Here is a 15,534-nt window from a genome sequence, read left to right as displayed (position 1 = left end):
GTTTGTGCTGGGTGTTTGTAGAATCATCTTCATGTCTGATACTCAACCTAGGGAACTGTCTGCTGTGTTTCCTTTTCTTCACAACCTTGGATCTATTACAGTGAAATCATGCAACGTAGTATGCATGAAGGAACCCCTCGTATAATAGCCCACACTCCTATCTCTTTGTGCTAAGGTCCCAAAAGCCCTCTGAGGTCAGGCAAGGTCAGTGTCGCTCTGGGGTTGGATATCTCAAGGACCACATAGGAGCTGCAGGAAGTGGTCTTGGTGATTCAGCTGATGGCAGGCCTCCCGCTGGTTCAGCATTGAACCAATGCCCTAGCGTGACGCAAGAAGGCAATGTTTGCTTGGATATCCTTCAAACGAAGTGCAAGGTGGGGACTCTGACCACTTTGTTTCCAAAAGATCTTATGAACCCTTTCTGTATGAACATAAACTGAAGTATCCTTCCCAGAATCTGGTGTGGTTAAAGAAATGTGATTACCAATTCAAATCTAGGAAAATGTATCTTTTTCAAAATATGTAATTCATTCCTAGCTCTTCCTCCAGGCTTTCTGCAATAAGAGTCCCCACAGCATCTGAAGGAGCTCCTGAGCATCACTGAAAAGTTCTGCTTTGCTGGCTGCACTTCAGGAGGCTGAGTTCCCCTTGCTGACCTGTTATGAGAAGTAATTAGAGTTGCTCAAAGCTGCTCTTTGACTTTAATTTCTGTGACTGTACTGCTGATGCTGCAATAGAAGTGTGTAGGTCCCACTCCTACTATTCTGTAATTCCAGTGACTCACCAGAGCAAATTAAACAGTGATGATCTGCACAACTGCCGTACCTTCTTGATCAGATATCTCAGACTGAATGTTTAAAAGCTCACAATAATTCTCTTTAAAGGTGATGGTGGGAGGGAGACCTTCAGCTCCAGAGCTTGGGTGCCGGTTGTGCAATGTCTTGAAGCACATCTGTGATTGAAGCAGAGTGGCACCCAGGAAAGCGTTCTAGCTAGTAGAGCCCATTTCCTCTGAAGCTGCACCATACAAAATGCTCACTGTGGCCCTTTGAACTGCAGATTTTGTTTGTTGTGGGCTTTCTCATGGTTCTGCCTGCATCACTCTTTAATTGAGTTATTCTCCTATAATAGAATCTGTGCTTTCTGCCTTTTGACTATAGAGTATACAGTGTCTCTTGTTACATCATTTTTAAACTTTTTCTTTTTTGTTTTTGTTTTGGGTTTTTCTCTGGACTCATCTATCATTAAATAACTTTGGGCAATTAACTCTTTAGATAAGCTGGAAAAAATGAGCATTGATAAGAGAGTGTTTGAACAGAAACAGAGCTGGGCTGCGCATAAATCCTCAGGAAGGTGAAGGTCCTAACATAGGCTGATGGAGAATACTGTTAATATTTGATAGGCTTACTGTCTTGCTGTCATACCGTTCAAAGATGGTGCACACTTAAGATGGTGATTTGTAATCTTCTCTGAAAACTGAGGAAAAGGCTGGACAAATACAGTCCTTCAGGGTATACAAATATGTATGTAACCTGACCGCTTTTACCAGAATTTATTCCTATGTGATCTAGAGGGTAAATAGTATTATTCTGGCATGAGAAAATGTTTGACAGGTTAAATATGTTTATATCAGAATATTGCATGTTTTTCAGATACATTGTGGGGGGCCTGCTGAGAAAAGCCCCAGGTTGGAGCAGGATCTTGGGCTGCACCAAGAGCCAATGGGTTCCCAGGCCTCTTCTGGGTGGCCCATCTGCTGCTTAGGGGTGCTGGGGCCAAACAACGGAAAGACTTGAAATTGTATTCTTTCTGATGTTTGGAGTTTTTTAATAAAGTCAGGGTGACTTGGCTGTATTCAGTGTTTGTCAGCATCCTGAGATGATCTTTGCAGAGAGGAGCGTGGCTCTTTGGATTGAGAGTAGCCTGAGCGGTCAGTGCAGGGTGCTCACACTTTAAGCACCTCACGCAGGGAAGCTGGGTGCCCTGGGCAGCCTGGGCAGTTCCTGGGGAGCACGGCTCCCACAGAGGGAGATTCACCATAACAGCCTAACTTAGGTACTCTACTCTCTCGGATAACTTTCTCCCTCTGCACTGATGTATAGCAAACCTAGCACAACGGCCTCACAAATTAGGGGCCTGATATTGCAAACGCCCCCCTGTGCCCACCGTGATGCCCACCGTGATGCCCACCGTGATTCATGAGTGAATAGTGATAGTTAGATACATGATAGTTGGAATTTAGGTTATGGGATAGCGTCTCTGCTAGCTGGAACTGAGAAGTTTTCAGTGATACTGTAAGATTAATTGGCCTATTAATAAGTCGTATTACTACAGAACTAGGTATATCCTACATTTTTATATCAATGTAATATTATGTTTTTCTCCCCTGTGGTTTTATGCTAAATGATTTTGTGATTGCTGATTCTGAGGAAATTGAGGATTAATAAACTACATATTAGTAATGTAAATAATCTCTCTTCTGCTTGCATGCAAGATTGCTACTGCAGTATATTTTCTAGTGCTTTGTCCATGCCAAATCTGAATGTCCCTATGAGCGAGACTTCTTTTGGTCTTGGCTTGTTTATTAGTAGGAATGCTGCAATTTTTATTCAATTTTGGAAAGCTCAATTTAAATCCATGCATTAGATTCAACCCATTAGAAACAATGGGCTGAAATAAGTGAATGACTAGAACGTGGCAGAAATGCATTTCAGACCTTCATCAAACGTTTATTTGGTTGTTGCTAGTCACCTGCTTATGTCATCATTCTGTAAATATGGTAACAGATCTAAATTCTCTTGGGTTATTAAATAGCGACTGCATTTATACAAAAGATACTTACATTGCAGTGGTACTCAATGTGATTCTAATGTATAGAAGGTGCACATTTGTCTTGTGTATAGATACATAATATAGCATATTATCTGTCATCAGGGACTATATCCCATCTGCTCAGAGCATGAGAGATGCACAGATCATCTCTAGTATGTAAAGCCAGCAGGATTTAGGCTCTGTTTTGTAAATATTTGGGATCTTTCAGAAAGAAAGGAATTCTATAAAGGTAATAGAAGTACCTCTAACAGTACTTACTATCCTAAGAAGCAGTACTGTAGGAAGGAGAGAGAAATGGTTGAGTTCATTGTGTGGAAGGATTTGATGCTGTGCATTTCAATGGAAATAACTTTTGTCTCTGTGGATGTGTAACTTTATAGCATCAGTTCCCTGAGTATATCTAAAACGTACTCTGCTAGCGAACTATTTCTTGGGTAGTCGATATGCATATTTATTTGTAAAACATACACACACTGTCATCTGTCAAATGTTTCTCATGTTGTCAATCGCAAATGAGTACAATAAAATAACTCTTTGCATTGGCTGCAGTATATTGGTAAAATGTATCTATTTATAAGAGGAAGTTTGGAGCCAGTTCTGCTGCTGACTCCAGTTCCTAACACCAAACGCTATTTAGCAGGATATAAAATCTGGCCATGGTGGCACTGGAGCTGGGTTCCAGTCTCAAGGAGCACTCACAGCATGCTGAGTTCAGCTGGAAATTTACAGAAAAGGGATACCCAAGCATTAATCATTCATCACAGCGCCTCATAAAAGAAATCGCAGTGAAAAAAAAAGCAGGAAGCTCAACTACCCTGAGAAGCACTTTAAAGTAGCACTAGTTTTAGCTACCAGGTATTTGCACTATCAATCAAAATATATTTATTTATCAGTTGAACCATATATTAAAACTCCAGGCAAGGCAGAGTAAGAGGCAGAAGAGAAATATTGAATATACACAAACAAACATACTAAAGCCTACACTTTCTAAAAATAATACATAAATGTCATTTGCTGACAGAAAAACAGATTGTTGTAAAAGGAACTCCAGAAATGACCTGACATCAGAATCACAATTTCCTGTGTCACAGGTTAGTGAGAAATTGCTTCTTTACAGCCTAACAATTCAAGGAATAATGACCTAACATTGTTCCACTGTGAATTGGGGCCAAGAGATATATTTTTGCAGGTAGCAACAAATAAGAACAAACCTTGCAAAGAACTAGAATGCATAAATCCTAAAGCACACCAGAGAATTCACTGGTTTTGACATAAGCAATCTATAAACAATATAACCGATTTGAAATATATTAGGCATGATTGCAAACATTACTTGTCTCTTCAGCAAAAGTAGGCTGGACTGCTGTGGGCAGTAGAATATAAAGGCTATTATTTAGAAATTCAGGGTCCTACTGTTTCCTAGATGATATCGTCACTGGTTTATTCACCAAATATAATGGAAATTCTCATTTGCATGATAGATTTTTCAGATATCTCATGCCGTTCAATCAGCAATTTCATATATTCGTGTCCCCATTTTTTGCTCATCATTGTAAGACGTTAGTCAAGATTTACCATAAAGAATTAGTATATTGGATGCCTGACTTGAGACGACTCAGAGACCTCATTTTCAGAAAATGGAGGAGTATCTCTATTTAAAAATTTGACCACTGAAAATCAGGAGCTGCTTTTAAAAATCTTAACTGTTATACAATTTTAGCAGATATTCCACAACTGTAGCAGATACTATCTTGAGAAAGAGACCCTCAGTACATAAGAAATCTGAGATGTGGATGATATGGTCATATTCTTGTTCCTAATCTTTTTCTTTCTTTACAGCCTAGCACTGTAACTAGTTCTGTAAACTGCAGTGGTCTGTGATTTTGCTGAAATTTCTACTTGAAGATTTGTAATTAATTGGAAAGACTTACAAGACATGACTTACAAAATCAAATAAGGTGAGATGTTTTCAAACACTTTTAAAAAGCTATAAATCAGGGCAGAGGTAAAGATAACCAACCTCTGACAAAGCATGTCTTTTTGAGGCAAGAACTATCTACTAGGCTGAACTCAGGTCTAAGAATTGGAATTCTCTTTCCAGCTTTATCAGGGACTCATTATCTGACACTGGATAAGTGTGATGTACCTTAATTTATGGAAATATGTACCGTAATTTATGGAAATGTAAAGGTTAAATGGGTAATGTTTCTTTTGGGAGAAGAGAAGGAGGGGTAAGACAAGTTTTATTAGCGTCATTGGCCACCATAGATAATATTTAGGTAGTCTAATATCAGGGCAGATTTGTGTAAATTATCAAATTATCAATCAGCATAAAAAGCCAATATACTATCATGTATAAAGTACAAGACCGCATGTTTTCTTGAAATGTCTGTTTTTCTACAAAACCCAACAAATTTTCTCTTTGATCTCTGAGGTAATAGAAAGTCTTCTCCTTCATTTTCCCTGATGAAATGCAGACATGGCCTCTACACCCAGCGAGACTAGTTAGTGTTGTAGCAGTGGCCATGTTCTGATTTTCAGACCTTGCCTAACTCCCAGCATTTGTACAGTAGAAGTCCAGAAGGAGCAGTGCCGGCTTGGGGTGCCCAAACCTGCAGGCACACTGTTGTACCCCATCCCTCGCTAACCAAAATGGCTGTGGATAGAAAGACAGGGAGAAGAGGAATAAAAAAATGACAAACTACAAAGGAACGTGAGAAAAGAACCTCCCTTAAAAACTGTTCATTTTATGCTCACATCTTGCAAAAAAGGCAATACTTTCCTTTTCGCAGTGCCCATTATTTTCCTTCCTTGAGCGACTGAAACATGTAACTTTTCTATAAGAGGAAAAGCTGTGATCGGCACGGGCCCAGCCCTGAACTTTTTGTGTTAAACTCTACATTTTGGGTGCGTGAGCTTTGAATTCCTGCTCTTAGAGCAAAATGTTTTAGATCTGGACCAGAGAAGGGACGCCTGCGCCGCCTGTGAATGAGCGGGTCTGGCAAGAGTTGCTGCGAGTGGGACTCTGCCTGAAAACTGCAGAGACATGACGGAGTCCGGTCTGCTTCTCTCTTAGAGAAGTTTCTGTCCTTCAGATGAGCCAGGTAGGTGAAGGTGTGTATACTCCTAGTTCATTGTGAATGCAGATTCAAACAGTTTGCTTATCTTTTTATGATGCAGTAATTTCATTGCTTGTAGTCAGGTGAATAAGGTCCTGTTTTGGCAAGACATTTCACTTTTCCTGTAAGTCGAATAAGGTCTTGCATGTTCTCTGAAATCTAAAGGCAGGCTTCCAGGCCAGTTTTGCAGTAAATAAAAATACCACCTCCTCTGTTGATGTAGCATGAAAGTAGGCTTTCATAAGCATAGAAAACTTACAGAAAAGTTTGTTATCAGCTCAATATTCTTGATCTAATGTAGATTAAACCATGGATCCTTCCAGTGCAAAAAAAAAAAAACAAACCAAAACAAAAACCCAACAAGAATGAAGCCATTAGGAAATTTGCACTGAACTTATACTTTCATATATGCTTTGGAGAGAGAAAAAAATATATAAGGCTTAATCAAAATGCAGAACTGAGTAAGATGGCACCAGCCTCAAGGAACTTACCACTGAAGTTTTAAAAAAGAGACAACACATACATCTAGGCAGATAGGAATGGAAACTGCATATCATCCTGATGAGTATTGTCTTATTGTCTATTCAGAGTTACAATTTCCCCCAGGTAACAGGGCTGCTTTAAAAAAAGAAATGAATATATTGTGCCAAAAATCTTCCTGTTCTCCTAGCAAATATGTGGCCAGCACTGCATGCTTCATTGTTAATTTACTAAATATCAAGATTAATTATATTTTATAGATATGAGGTGCGTTGAGGCTTGCTGTCACTTTGTTGACCCTGGAGCTGGTACAGTTGTTTAAGTCAGGGCAGAATTGATCACATAGTACTTCCCACATGGAATTAAACCAGATGCAATAAAAATATTGGAGTTGTGTGAAACACCATTTTAGGCCTCTCTCTTCTAATGATCATCCTGCATATAATTGCTGTCTTTGATCCAGAAGAGAAGCATATTTAAATGTGAGTTTTGCAGGTAACTTCTACCCATATGTATTCTTTGGAACACCTAAGTGGACTTTATAGCTTGTCATGAGGATCTATGAAGATATATAGAAATAGGTTCTATAGAAGTGAGCAGAACAGAATGGAACACCTCCTATTGGTTTTTCAACCATCATCTTTAAGAAAAAATTACAATTCTCCTTCAGCAGTGTATCAAACATTTTTAAAACCACATTTGTTCCTTCAGAGGCCAATCCAACTTCCACTGCTGTTCATCAGAATCATTCCATTGACCTAATGAAAGCGAGAGAGATCCCAGATTAGCAATCCAGGAGCTGGTGGTATGTCAGCCTTTTATCATTGTGAAAGATTTTTTTAACATTTTGATTAAAACCTCTTTTCTTTTAGTCCAGAACATTTTCAAATATATCCTCTATATCCACACACACATGCTACAGCAAGGTGTAGTAACCATACATCTTCATATATCTTTATAGCCTTATTTGATTTCATTCCCACCTGGTTGTACAAGATCAGGAGGGAAGACCAGAGGCAAGAGCTGCACTTTGACCCTTTGCTCATATTTTGATTCTTTTATGTATACCAAATGTCAGTCATGCTGTCATCTATTTAATCTCAGACACCTATGGAAGATTAAGAGAGGACAGTTCAATGAACAGAGTAACAGAGGGAAGAACGGACAAGCTACAGCAGTTGGATACTGTAAAAGCCAACTCAAAGTTCTTCCTCAAAAAAAAAAAAAAAAAAAAAAAAAAAATCCAGCTGCTATCTCTCTGACAAAAAGGAGGAGCTTCCATTCGGTCTTGAAAGTCACCATCTTCTAAAAGATTTACACATGTGAATTCAAGAAAGGAAAACAGTCCTTCTTAACTACATGAGTGCTCTAGGTTGATCTTTTAATTCCCTCCTGCTTTTGATTTCTAAAAATGTGCTCAGGCAACAGTCTGGGTGTGCATGTGTTTATAAGTATACAGCAAAAATTTAGGATAAATAGCTAACAAGTTGATTTCTTGCCAGCTTCTTTTTTTGGTCTATCTGATAACCTCTTATTCTAATCCACCTCTTGAGCATTCAGGTCATCCTTCCCCAGGAAAAGTAACCTAGGAATACAAGTGGGCTTTGTTTTCTGAAGACCAAAGCTTTGGTTTGTTCCTACTTCTGGTAACCAAAACCCCTCTCTCCATTGCGGTGTGCTCTTCGCTACTAGTGAAATGAAACTCATGGGGTAGGGTTGAATTTCTTTACCATTTTGGACTTCATGCATGTCATAGTGGAAGGAGGGGGCTTTTTTAGACTAGATTGTAGGCCCATGCTAGTTGTTGACAAAAAAATAAAAAAAAAGAAAAGCTGTTGCAATGTTGGTGGTTGGCAAAATAACTTGTTGCCTTGCGTAGTCCCGCCCAAGTTCATCCGAATGGAACAAATGGGAATTTGGGATGCATGGGGAACCAGTTGTCACCCTCAACACCAGCCCTCTAATACCATACAAAAAAAGGGGGCATGCAAACTTTCAAAGAGAAGGTGCCAAAATTAGTAGCAGTTTTTTACAAAGGATTAAAACCGTGGGATGGAGCTTGGGTTCCAGCCAGGTTGCATGTTGAACAGGCTAGAAGAGGGACGTTTCTGAGTAGCATAAAGCCCATTTTTCCACTTGCCCAGACCTGGTCTGTGTGTTGGGCAAATCCACTGGCAAACGTTAACACTGCCCAAGGGACTGAAAGTGAAGCCGGGGGCTGATGTGGCATGTGGTTGTCGTGGTATTGGACGTAATCCCGCCAGAGTCAGATACCCTGATGAGACTTGGAGTCTCAGGTCGCCCTGAGGTACAACAGGGTGACCCTCCCCAGGAGCATCTGGTTGTGTTTTAAGCTTTTGATAGATTCCACAAGCAAAGAAATCAAAATAAATCAAGAACGAAGCCCTGTCTGGCCAGACGCCACGGTAAAGCTGCTGCATTCCTCGTCGGTACTAGTGTTAATGCACTACATCAGTGCAAAAGTGAATCTGTTTGGGATTGGAGCACGGCGCTTTGGGGAAATTATTTTCCCTCTTCTCATCGTCTGGGTCCCGAAATACGAAGATTAAAATAAATAATAGGCTCAGGTGAGGTTAGTGATGACGGTGAGGGACGTATTGGTAAGGGAGGCTCACAAAAAGGCCGCCCGAGAGCTCCAGGGGCCGGTGCGCGGTGCGGGGGCTGCTCGCTGCCGCCGGCCCGGCCGCGGCGGGGCGCGGGGGGCTTCGCCCCGGGCCCGGCCGGCCCGGAGAGCGGCGCGGCCTCGCGGAGGAAAACCCCAGCCGGAGGAGAAGGCGCCTCCTCGCCTTTCTGGGGTGAATCCGCACAAGCCCAAACTTTTGTTGACGGGGGGAGGAGGGTCTCGTTTCCCGGAGTTTTGGGGTCCGGTGGCAGGTCCCCACCGGGCGGCTGCGGCGCAGGGGGGTCCCGCCGGCGAGAGCCCCCACGGGGCCCCGAACGCGGGACGGCCCGCGGCGGGAGCGCGCGGCGGGAGCGCGCAGCGGGCCGCCCGCTCCCACCGCCTTTATTTATTTTATTTTTTTTAAAGGTGGAGGAGGAAGAAGGTGGCGGTGTAGGGGGGAACCCAGCAGCCCCCGAGCGCCGCTGCCCTCCTGTGCCGGGGCCCGCCAGCCGCCCCCGCCTCCTTCCCTGCAGGCTGCCCAACTCCCCCCGCCGGCGCGGGCGCGGGCGCGGGCGCGGGTGGGTGGGTGCGTGGGTGGGTGGGTGCGCGCGCGGGCGCGCGGCAGCTGCGCGCGGCGGGACCCGCGGAGCGGCTGCGGGCGCGGGCGCGGGCGCGGGCGCGGGCGGCAGCTTTTGGCGAGGAGCGCGGGGGGAGGCACGAAAGGGAAGGCCGGAGGGAAGGTCCCTCCCACGCCCCCCTCCCCCAAGTTTATGATGGGGGCCCGGGCGGGCCGCCCGGCGCCGCGGCAGCCGCTCGCCTGCTGAAAACTTGCTGCTCCGCTTTTTGGGTAAAGTTGATGCTTATTGTAGCTTTTTATCGTGCCCCCCGCCCTTCTCTCTCGCTTTCTCTCCCCCCCCCCCCCCCCCCGCTGCTGTCGGAGGTGCCGGGGGGAGGGGGGAGGTTGTGGGGCCGGCGGGGGCCCGGGCCGGCCCCCCGCAGGTGAGCGGGACGGGGCGGCGGCTGCGGGGCGCCGCGCGGCCGCGCGTGTGCGCGGAGCGGGGTGTGCGCGCGTGTGCGTGTGCGTGTCCGCCCCCCCCCCCCCCCCCGGGGAGCCGCCGGCCAGCGGGGCCGTCGGGGGCCGTCGGGGGCCGTCGGCGGGCGGTGACACCCCGCGCTGCCCGCCCGCCCCGGCGGAGGTCGGCGCGGCGGCACAGGCCATGCGTGAGTCTCCGGGTTGCTCTTTTTCTCCATTTCTTTTTCTTTCTTTCTTTCTTTCTTTCGAGTTGCCCCCTCCCCATTTCGCGCCCCCCCCCCCCCTCCGCGGGAAGGGGCAATCTTTCGCCAAGTATATTTGCTGAGGAATTTTAAAAATTCGCCGCTGCAACTTGATCCGTGCGCGCTGAGGAGCGGCTCGCAGAGAACTGGGCTCCAATCCTATTAAGGACTTAGGGAGCTGCGAGTTTTCCCCCGGACTCGGTGGCTTTAAAACAACGAGGGAGGCGGCGGCGGAGCGTGGGGGTGTGTGTGTTGGGGGGGGGGGGGGTTGGAGATGGGCTCCCCTGGATGCCTTTTCTCCCTCCAGCGGCGCCCGGCATTTCCCGGGAAACCCGGCTCCTGCAGCGCGGCCGCCCCGTCCCGCGGGAGCCGCCGGGCAGCGCGGCGGGGCAGCGCGGTGGGGCCGCGCGTGTTGCGCGGCCCGCGCGGGGCCGGGGCCGGGGCCGGGGCCCGCGCGGAGCCGCAGCCCGCGCTGAGCTTCCCGCCTGGGTGACTTCTCCCCGTGTCCCCATATTTCGTACCGCTCCGCACCCTGGAAGCCCGTTCGCCCGCCTTTGCGCGTGGGGAAAACAAGGTTTTTTTGGGCATGTAATGTTTGTATTTCTGCAGCCGCAGATAAAGAAGGGAGTAGTTGTAAAACTTTGTTCTCTCCCTTTGCCACCCCCCCCTTTTTTTTGCAACTGAGGCTCTTGGGATGTACAAGAATTTGAAAGTAAACGTTTGACTAGCGTGCTGCATAAAATACAGCATTTAAACAAATATTGTATTGGCATGCACTGTGGAGTTAGTGCCAAAAAAGTAAAGTAAATAAACCATGAAATTAAAAATATACAGAAGGGGGAATAGACTGATTTGTTGTAAGACTTGCTGATTTGATCTGTTTGTTCTAGCTACCTTACTTAAAAAATTAAGTTCTGAACCTAATTTGCCTAACTTTGCCAGAAGAAAAACAAAGTTTTGTATATGCTATACATTCACTTAAAAGAGAGGATCCTGCTAAATGATTGTTTGTGCTCCCAGGATGTTTGAAGTGTATGGTAATTATTGCACATAGCAACTACAGTTGGTGCATTAGTTTGGTTCAACTTTCTGATGGGTGGATACAATAATTTGTATTTTGGCTGGAATTTCAGGAAATGTTGACACCTGTCAAACTTCAAATTGCAATAAAAATGTCATATTGAACATAATTACAAAACCGACAAGTTTTTAAAAGTGAATGAAATTCATTCTGGCTTTTCCCCTGTAAACAACTCTTGGAAATTTGGCATTTGATTGAAAATACGACCTGTCTGTAGTGCTAAGAAGTGCCTGATCCACTGAAGATGAACTGTTAATCTATGGATATGTGTATATCCAAGTCTCTAGTGTGTGTTTGTGAAAGAGCTAATCTTTAAAGCAAGGTGAGGTAAGATTCACTTGATCTTGAATGTTGTTATTGCTTAAAGTATGTGACTTTGAAGTGCCCAGAAATGTAACTGCTGTTCTTCAAAGAAAAACAGATCTTGAGGACTGTTTCCAACTTCCTTTCAATGTCTCTCTCTCTTTTTTTTTTTTTTTTCCTCCTCCAGTAGTGTGTCAAAGGAGATGTATACAGATGGACAAATAGTGTTTGTGTTAGGTCATTCATTTAGAGAAAAATTAGAGCCTTAGAAGAATTTGAGCTGGATGCATATGCCAGTATAAATCTGGAGTAGTTTAATTGAAGCTATGCCAGTTTATACTTGTATTAAAGAAAACAGAACTCGACCTCAGATATCTAGTACACAGCAGCCTGCGTTCCCTAATGCCACACTGAATACTAAACTCACATTTGGATAAGGCAAAATTTTTTTTTTTTTTTTTTTTTTTTTTGCGATGTCACGTTATATAATGACAAAGTTTCAGCTCAGATTTGAAATGCAATTAAAACTTTTCTGGCAGTTAACCATTTTTGACTCTGGTTTCTGTGATTTTAATGACCCTAAAGGCTTACACCAGCAACTTCCCTTTCAGCGAGACCTTGTCTCAGCCCTGTGTGAGTGTTACGGCATTGTGTAGCTTCAAAGTATTTTTCTTATTACTTCTCTTTTAGGGATTTTGACTTTTTTTAAATTAGTTTCACAGTTTCCAGGCTGCTCCTTTTCCGTTTAAGGATACGGTAGAGCATCTTACGGCATAACGCAAAGATTAGCTTCGTTCGGTGCTGGTAAGTTCAGAGGACGCTCGGTTAACTGCCTGCCCCTGTTGCTCGTGGCCTACTGTAAGCCAGTTGTTTGCCCTGCAGTCTGCAAGATACACAAATACTTCACGCTTTTGTACGCGGAGAAGTGCTCTGTTCACACTGACGTTTCCAGCGCAGATTAGCGAAGACAGTGGATTCAGTAAGCAGTCACCAAAATCTGTATGTGTTTGTGCAGCAAACACCTATCTATTGCCTCGTCACAAAGCCGCCGCTTAATAGTCTGGCCCAGGATTTCAGGGCAGTGAGTTTTTTCTCGGAGAAGCTACTTAGGGACATTAGACGCGGCCGTCGCATCAAACTAATTAGTTGCCACTCGTTTCTGCAAAGCTTCCAGGGCTTTACAGAAATGCGGTATTTGCACTTCTCCCTTGCTGCTGAGACGTTTAGTTTAAGCTGCCCTCTCCATTGTGCGCTCTCTCGCTGATGGGGAAGGTTGCAGCGCGTTGCTTGGGAGCTGCGCAGCCTCCGTGTGTACCTGGGTCAATATTGCAAGCAGTTGTGCGTTTGGACAACTTGCCGCCAGGCGTTAAGCGGTATTTAGTGTTTACTGCTGTTTGCTTCAAGCTCTGTTCCCAGGGCCCTTTCAAAGAACAGCGAAACAACAAGAGGTATTTGGGAATTAATTAAAACAATGCTAAATGAAACAGCAGTCATGAACTAATCCTTGTATGAATGACTGAGAGAAGGCACTGTGGAAGGAGGCAAACAATACGTGTGTGTGTACTTGTGTCTATGTATATGTAGGTACACACACAGATACGTGTGTGTATGCATATAATAGAAGAAATACTTGTCTGAGTAAGCAGCCTGTCTGATATATATATATATATATTTACATATATCTTTTGGTATATATATAATTCAGTGATATTTGGTGTATATATATAATGGGAATTGAATCTGTTACGCTAACTTTGATAGCTGAAGAGGCAAAATTTCAAATTTGCCTGTTGAGAACAACAGTGAACAAGTGACTGGAAGGGAAATACTGGGTAATCAGGTCCAGTTTTCTGTAGGCCAGTTCCGGTTGGAAGCAAATACATAATAGATGTATAGTCCAGGAGAGGCCACAGAACTTCTTCGCTCACACTCACAAACTGCAAAACAATGTCCTGTACCCTGTAACTTCCTCTGCACCTCCCCAAGCCCACCAAAGCTAAAAAAGTGCTGCGAGAAGAGAACAGGGAAATTTTTGCTATCCTGGAATTCAGAAGTTCAGAGCCGTAAAATTTCCTTGGAATCTGCGAATCTTCAGTATCGCCGCGAGAGGCCTCGGTGCCTGGAAGTGGACCCCCGGATTAGAAGGCACAGTTGAAAACGGGTTCCTGGGTGTCTGATCCAAACCCCTTTGTAGTCAGTGGAAGCATTTGTTGTACCGTCATCGGGCATGGCTGCCCAAATACATTAGTCGCTGGTGAATCTTTTTTTCATCCTTTCACAATTATTTGAGACCGGCTGTCACCTTTCTGCAATTAGAAATATTCGGAGAGAAAACAATACAAATTAGAGCTGTAGGTATCAGGATCTTTGTACTGAATGTATTTCTTTCTACTTTCTAAGTGTTCCTTTTCATATGAAAAGAGTTTAGCAGCTTTATCCTTATTCAAGGCTTTTCTTTTTGTATCTGTGGAGAAAACCATTAATTTTGTGGAATGGTGAGAGTAAGCCTTAAGCTGTCTTTGACATTTTAGTTTAACTTGAATAGGTTAATTTTTTTTAAAAAAAAAACAAAAAAGAAAACAAGTTGGTGGGAAGTGTGTTTTAACTCTGAGCGCCTGATTTCGACCATTAGCATAAGAAAAAAAGTTTTAGTGCATTTACTATTGTATTGAATGAAGAGTTCCAACAGTCAGGGAGAAGAAAGTAAAAGGCTGTAAAGAAATGATGGTCTATTCAGATTATTCAGCAGCCCAAAGCTCTGGTCATCTGCCTCTGAAATCTGCGATCGGGATATCACTTTTATCTTCCTGTGCCTTTCTCTCGCCTTTTTCACATGTTCACTTTTGTCAAGGTTTATTGATCACGTTTTCTTCTCTGCAAATCTGTGGAAAATTTAATGAACCAAAAACAACAGAGAAATAAAAGGAACTTTTTATTCATTAGCGCTAGATTGAATTTTTTTTTCTATAGTCGCTACCCTCCTGCCTCCCGTGTGCGTCATTGTGTCACTCCTGCAGCACTTACAGTACCTACAGTTGACATGGCTTCATTATTAATTCTGTTCCTGGGAAAAGTTCGTTTAATGTGTGTGATCTCAGAGCAAATCCAGCCCTGCTGCTTGTCTCTTTTTCTGTGCCCTGCTGACACTCAAGTTTCTTGACTCTGTTGTTGCTCCAACTAAATACCGTAACGTGTGTATTCTGCAGAGCAGGTTTACCTCTGCGAGAATGCAATGTATTTGCTGCCTAGCAATTAAACTGAAATTTAAATGATTGCAGATTAGTAGTGGTTATTTACAGTCCTGATTGTTTTGGTGCTATGATCCTTGTTCATTACACATCTGCTTTACCCTGGCGCTGCCTGGAGCGCTTTGTGATGCTAATGCTTTTGTTAACTTACAAATAGTTTCAGTATCTAGATCATCTCAGGTGACATACTTAAGTCTCTTCTTTTTTTGTCCCCCAGATGGACTTTTTTTTTTAAAAAAAAAAAAAAAGCTGTAATTAAATGTGGCTTCCAGCATAATTAAGCTTGGCTAACATTTTCCGTGGAATGAGTTACTTGAACTCTGGCACTTTCTGTTCACATCACTGTGAGATGTTTAAGTAAAGGCCTTTTTACCATTAATTTCATTTCATTTAGTGTAGCTAATAAGTGTAGGGAAATGAGTTAGAATGGCGCGTATATCTGTTTGAGAGATTGCTTGGGTGTTTCTTGACTCCCAGGAACTTCAGTGTTGCTCACTAAACTAAACTAAACGCAATGGCATAAATTCCAGGGGACGGATAACTATACTGTTTTGAAGAATAGCCCCAAATAAT

At 43.6% G+C, this 15,534-nt stretch overlaps 1 protein-coding gene across 2 annotated transcripts in view; it reads left to right on the top strand.

The window, feature by feature from the left end:
- The first annotated feature begins 9,849 nt into the window (after positions 1-9,849).
- GLI2 (GLI family zinc finger 2) overlaps positions 9,850-15,534 on the top strand; it is a 198,409-nt gene continuing 192,724 nt past the window's right edge. Inside the window, exon 1 of one of the 2 annotated variants that reach the window (XM_062578770.1) lies at positions 9,850-9,901. The gene's annotated coding sequence lies outside the window, so the exon portion shown is untranslated. Of the gene's footprint in view, positions 9,902-10,245; positions 10,276-15,534 lie in introns of those variants that run through there. The other variant, XM_062578771.1, reaches the window with a different exon arrangement.

The sequence above is a fragment of the Rhea pennata genome, chromosome 6 (genome assembly GCF_028389875.1).
Source record: "Rhea pennata isolate bPtePen1 chromosome 6, bPtePen1.pri, whole genome shotgun sequence".
Classification (NCBI taxonomy): Eukaryota; Metazoa; Chordata; class Aves; order Rheiformes; family Rheidae; genus Rhea; species Rhea pennata.
Note: the sequence above shows the minus strand (reverse complement) of the source record. Positions and strands in the feature narration are given on the sequence as shown.